The sequence below is a fragment of the Peromyscus eremicus genome, chromosome 16_21, assembly GCF_949786415.1.
Source record: "Peromyscus eremicus chromosome 16_21, PerEre_H2_v1, whole genome shotgun sequence".
Classification (NCBI taxonomy): Eukaryota; Metazoa; Chordata; class Mammalia; order Rodentia; family Cricetidae; genus Peromyscus; species Peromyscus eremicus.
The window spans coordinates 29,987,701-29,993,407 of NC_081432.1; the positions used below are offsets into that span (position 1 = coordinate 29,987,701).

The 5,707-nt window shown below is 48.0% G+C and overlaps 1 non-coding gene across 1 annotated transcript; it reads left to right on the forward strand.

Annotated features, from left to right (window-relative positions):
* Nucleotides 1-3,003: 3,003 nt before the first annotated feature.
* Nucleotides 3,004-3,076, forward strand: Trnak-uuu (transfer RNA lysine (anticodon UUU)). The gene has a single exon. It is a non-coding gene; the product is annotated as a tRNA-Lys (tRNA).
* The last annotated feature ends 2,631 nt before the right edge of the window (nucleotides 3,077-5,707 follow it).

Consider the following 5,707-nt stretch of genomic DNA (forward strand, 5'->3'; position numbering starts at 1 on the left):
ATGCACTTTGCTGCCTTTATTGATCTCTCTCTCTCTCTTCCTCTACCCCCTTTACACACACACTCACACACACACACACACACACACACACACACACACACACACGTGTGTGCACGCACATGCATCCACACAGCCTGTGTTTTTCAGCTTGTCAGCATCCAGCCCTCCAGCTCTTCGTAGCTGCTTCCCCTAAGGGTCTCTCGCCTTGGGAAGTGGTTGGTTAAATCCAGGCTTCCCGGTTTGTGGTTGTTCGCTGTTCTCAGGCCCCCCCTCAAGACAGTGCACAGCTACCGGCTTTCTTGTCAGAAAGAGCGACAGGTTGGGATTCTGCTCCACTGTTGACCTGTCCACTTGACAAGTTGCCGTCTCACCAAAACTTCACAGGAGAGTTGAGGCTCACGAAGGCTATGGGCTTGTGCCTTGATAGCCAGTGAGTGTCTCTTCACCAGAGTCCAGGGGCTTCCGTTCTGGATGGGGCTCCTCCCCCCCCCCCCCCCCCGCCCCAAGCTGCCTTGGCTTCTTTTCTGTGTGTGCTTGTCAGCTGTGAGCTTTGAAAACTCCTCCTCTCTTTGCAGTAACATCTCTTCTTAGGCTGACACTATGGAACTGAGCCGCCGCCGTGGGAAGGTAGCTTCTCGGCTTCCGGCTTGCCCGAAGGGATTCTCTCTCGGCTTCACTTTATTCATTATGTTTGAAGTGCAACGAATTTGAGTGACATTTTGACCTAAGAAATGTCTTCGTGTATATGTGACCTGTTGTCTGTACCTTTGGGAACTCACTTGGATACCACTCTCAAATATAAACGGTTTGCAGCATGGCAGGGAATGTGTTGACCAGTCCCTGAAGTGCCCGCTGTGTGGTCACCCGTGTGCTCAACTGCTTGGTCACCGGGTGTCCAGAGCTGATTGTGTTAATACTTTCCTATAAAAATTTAAACTAGTTCATTCATCGTATTAAACACATTGTGATCAACTCCTGGGGTGAAATTTTCTTATGGCTATAGAAAAAGGAACATAAATTTACTGAGAATCTAATGTTAAAAATCAGCTGATTTTATCGAGTCTTACTCAGAGCCAGGCCAGAGCCACTGAGTAGTGGGTTTGTTTTAACCCAGTGAATTTTGCACAAACCCTGTGAATGAAATCCCCTTTCAGCGCTATTGTGTGTGAGAGCATAGTGTGTGCCTGGCCCAGGGCCACTCAGCAGCAGGAGGCTGTGATGGCCCTGCCTTCGAGAAGCACAGGACTTAGCTAGTCGGGTCCACTAAATATGGGAAGTGCTGAAGGTGTTTTTATTATTACAGTTATTATTATTGTTGTTGTTGTTTTATATTTTTACTTATTTTCTTTGTGGTAAGAGCTGTGTGAGCCACTGCGTGCACATGGAGGTCAGAGGAAAACTTACAGGAGTCAATGGGTCCTGGAGTTTAGGTTCAGGCCATTGGGCTTGACTACAAGCACCTTAATTGGCTGAGCCATCTTGCCAGCCCTGAATGTGTTTTGTGTCTAATTTTTTCTTTTTCATTTCTTTTTTGTTCGTTTTTATTTATTTATTTATTTGTTTGTTTATCTATTTATTTATTTATTTATTTTTTGGCTAGTCTCAAACTTGTGAGTTCATGTGATCCTCCCACATCAGCTTCCCAAGGAACTGGGATTATAAGTGTGCGCAATCAACATGCAACAAGGGCTCCTAGCATATATGCATACAAACTGCTCCCTTCTAAAGCCAGATGGTTAGAGCTTGCCTCAAACTGACAACTCAGTGCTGAGGGACCCCAAACAAGGGAGCAATAGCTTCCCCCTGAGCAAGTGAGGCAGAGCCTCCTCAGAGAGGTGTCACTCAAAGGGAGCATGGCAGGAGGAAAGGAAGGAGCCTGTGGTGGCACAGCAATGCAAGGCGGAGTAGCTGTCCAGGGTGCAGCAGGGCCAGGTGCTTGTTCATGACAGTGTGAGCTGCACAGCTGAGCGGGAGGTGCAGCCGGCCAGCACTGAAGGGGGTCCTGAGCAGGTTGCATTCTACAGGAATCTGAAAAGACTCATGCTTCTTTCTAAGAAGGTGACTCCACTGACCTCGGACTTCCCCTGACTGTAAGGGACGGTGACAGATGACCCCAACACCAGGGATATCCAAAGCTGAGGGAAGACCGATGTTAAGCTTGGGTCGTTTGGGGGTATTTGGAGGTAAGCACACCAAACTCTTGAGGTGGTGGTAGAAGTAGAATGAAAATAGTGCCTGGCATGGCCGCATGCAAAGGTTATAATCATCAAGGTGTGACCCCAACAACCCAGAGACCCTCCAGCTAGCTTCAGGCCATCGTGTCCAGGGTGAAAGCGGACAGTGCTGGAGACTTGGAAGTGCTGATCTCCATGCTGCCCTTCTGTGAACCCTAACACTTTTGAGGCTTCAGCACATCACCCTCTCAGGGGGGCTGAGAAAAAGTGAGTTGTGTGGACTACCTCGGAGAGTTCTAAATTCATACTTGCCCTCTCCATGCAAGCACAGACCATGCTCCTTAAGCATCCATCATTGCAGAAGGGATTCTGAGTCTGTTTGTCCTACTTGCCCCCCCCCCACTAAGTCACAAGAGCACAGCAGGACAAGAAGGTCCCACTGGGGCTGAAATCACAGGCTTTGATGCCATTCACGCTGGCACGCCTGTACAGCCACTGTGCCTGTCAACGCTCCTGGAAGCAGCTAGGAGCAGGTCCCCTGGGATGGCCTCAAGCCCACAGGGCGTTCCACAGAGAGCAGGAGGTCAGTTATAGAAGGCAGCATGGCAATCGCCCAAACCTGGCTGCCAGCCTCGGGAACTTGTCCCACACACTCCTGATCCTCAGCCAGGAAGACTCCTGTAATAGAAACACAAGGGAGCTGGATCTTTGTCCCAAAGGAGACCTTAAGTCCTTGTAGGAGAAGAGAAAAAAAATCTATATACACGTCAAGACAAAGTCACAAATTAGACCAGCCTTGACAGCAGGAAACAGCTCTATTGAAATTGCAGCCCAGATAGCTCAGTCGGTAGAGCATCAGACTTTTAATCTGAGGGTCCAGGGTTCATGTCCCTGTTCGGGTGCTTGGCTTTGCCGGGCGGTGGTGGCGCACGCCTTTAATCCCAGCACTCGGGAGGTAGAGCCAGGCGGATTTCTGTGAGTTCGAGGCCAGCCTGGGCTACCAAGTGAGTTCCAGGAGAGGCACAAAGCTACACAGAGAAACCCTGTCTCGAAAAACCAAAAAAAAAAAAAAAAAAAAAAAAAAAAAAAAAAAAAAAGAAATTGCATGGCCACATTACTATCTGGAAACCAAAACCAAGTTCACAAGCTAAGAGGGGGAGAGGGCTCAGCTGCACAGAAGAGATGAGAAGAAAGTGTGTGTGTGTGTGTGTGTGTGTGTGTGTGTGTGTGTCTGTGTCTGTGTCTGTGTCTGTGTCTGTGCATATGTGTGTGTTGTAAGGAGACAAAAACTTTGTGTCTCTTTCAGGTCAAGACCCATCAAAGCAAGAGCTAGTCAAATTACCCTTTCTCTAATGACTGACCCACAGGATAGCCACTCATTAACCAAAGGAGTTTCTTTGCAGAATCCTTTCTCCCTGGTGTCTACATATATATGCCACCTATGGCACACCAAAGCCAGGCCATAAGGCACGACTTGGCCCTCTGCAAGCCCTAGGTGGGCTGAGTCCCAGCAGGGACCCCTTAGTCCTGCTTACCCTGTCCTAGCATATCTGCTTTGTTGCTCTGTTTCAGGCCTGTGTTCTGCGAGCTCATTTTACCCATCACTTTGTGCTAAGGTACGGTTCATGAGCTATGGCTTAGTAAATCCCTCTGAGATGTGTTCATTATCCTACCTTCTCTCCACTAGGCTCCGGTGCCCAAACTGGGGGAGTTCGAACGAAAACACCTTGATGTCATTGTCTGTCAAAGTCCTTTTAAAGAGATGTCACCATCCTGACTTGAGTCCCCAGAGAAGTCAGGCAGGACGGTCACAGGTTTCCCACCTCTTGGGAAGCTCCTCTGTCTGCCTCTCCCTTCGTCTGATTCTGCATTTTCATTCAAACAAGATTATCTCCCAGTACAACTCTCCAAGATGGACATACACAAGAAACTGTCCCAAACAGTGTGTGAAGGTCAAGATCTGCTCTTACCAAGGGAAAAAAATAGCATAAGCTTAGAAATGCCCAAACAGAAGTGTGCTTAATGTGTGAAAAGGTAAAATGTCCAGAGTCACTTACTCGAATGAGCAGGAACTTCTCTGGGTACAAAACAATTTTACCAGTGCATGTATGTACAGGTATGTAGATGCTCATACACCAGAGAGACCTCAAAAATAGCAGTTAATGTGAAATATGCTCTAACAATGACAAATGACCTCAAAACAGCATGGCTGTTAGTAGCAAGCCTTAGCCTCTCACTCCCAACTAGGAGGACCAGTGGGCTTTGCTGGTCTTGGCTCCAGGCTGTGAGTTAGCTTTAGTTATTATGTCTCCAGATTTGGGGACTGGCAGTTGCTTAGGACCTGCCTTCCACATGACAATGACAGAAACCTAGAGTGGTAGAGGAGTAATCACAGCACATCTTAAGGGCTTGGTCCCAAACTGGCATAATGTCCCTTTTGTCCACCTTCTTTTAGCCACTGAGGCGTGTATGGTCAGGTCCAGCATCAGTGAGTCAGGATGAAGAAAGGAAAGGACTCAGCCACCATACAATGACACAGAGGTTTCAGGGACATACATGGCAGTGCTCAGAGGTGGGTTTGGGAACAGGAAAATAGGGCCACAAGTGTCAGATGATGAGTTCAGGGAGATTGGGACTGACTATGGCAGGCATGGCTACCTTGCCAAGGACAGTGGCTTTTATCAGGTAGGCAGTGGACTGATACTGAGGGGTAAGGAATGGCTTGGCCATGGTTTCCTCTCCCAGCTGCTCCAAGGCACACAGGAGCATGTGGTGGCTGAATGGAAACCAGTGCCTGCTGCCAGGGACAGGGAGAAGCCTTTGGGGACAGGTCTGGGCTCGTGGCCAGGGTCACTCTGGGCATGCATGTGTCACATATAAACTTAGCTCTGACTGGGCTCGTAGATTAACTGAGTGCTCTGAGGGTGTGTAAGAAGCTACAAGGGTAAGGGCTGAAAGCACAGGACTTGTCACAAAACTAAGTTCCCAGTCAGAGGGAACCTTGTGATTCAACCCCAGCTGCACTTAACTCGAGGCTCAGTTTCCACACTGATAAAATGGTTGCCATTCCCACATTTTCTCAACTTAGATCCAGGATGAAGTAATGTAAGCAAAAATCAGAATGACTAATGAATATTCGTGACATTTGAATTGTTCTTTTTCTCTTTTGCAGTACTGAGGATTGAATCAGGTCCTTCCATACCCCAGACACTAAGCTATACCCCCACGTTTTATTTCATTTTCCTTTTGAGGTATGGTCTTGCTATTTAACCTAGAAGGGCCTTCAGCTCCTGCTGCCTTAGCCACCCAAGTAGCTGGGGTCACAGGCATGCATGCCAGGCCCACTAACCATTCTTTATATTGGTATGTAAGATGCATACGCGGAGGATCACAATAGTTGAAGCGAAGGGAACAGCTACTCTTCTAGTGAACTAACCCTGTACAGATGGCCCTCAACTTGTAATGATTCGACTCATAATCTTTAACTTCACAACAACAAAGAAGAAGTACGTACTCAGGGGGCAGACTTAAAA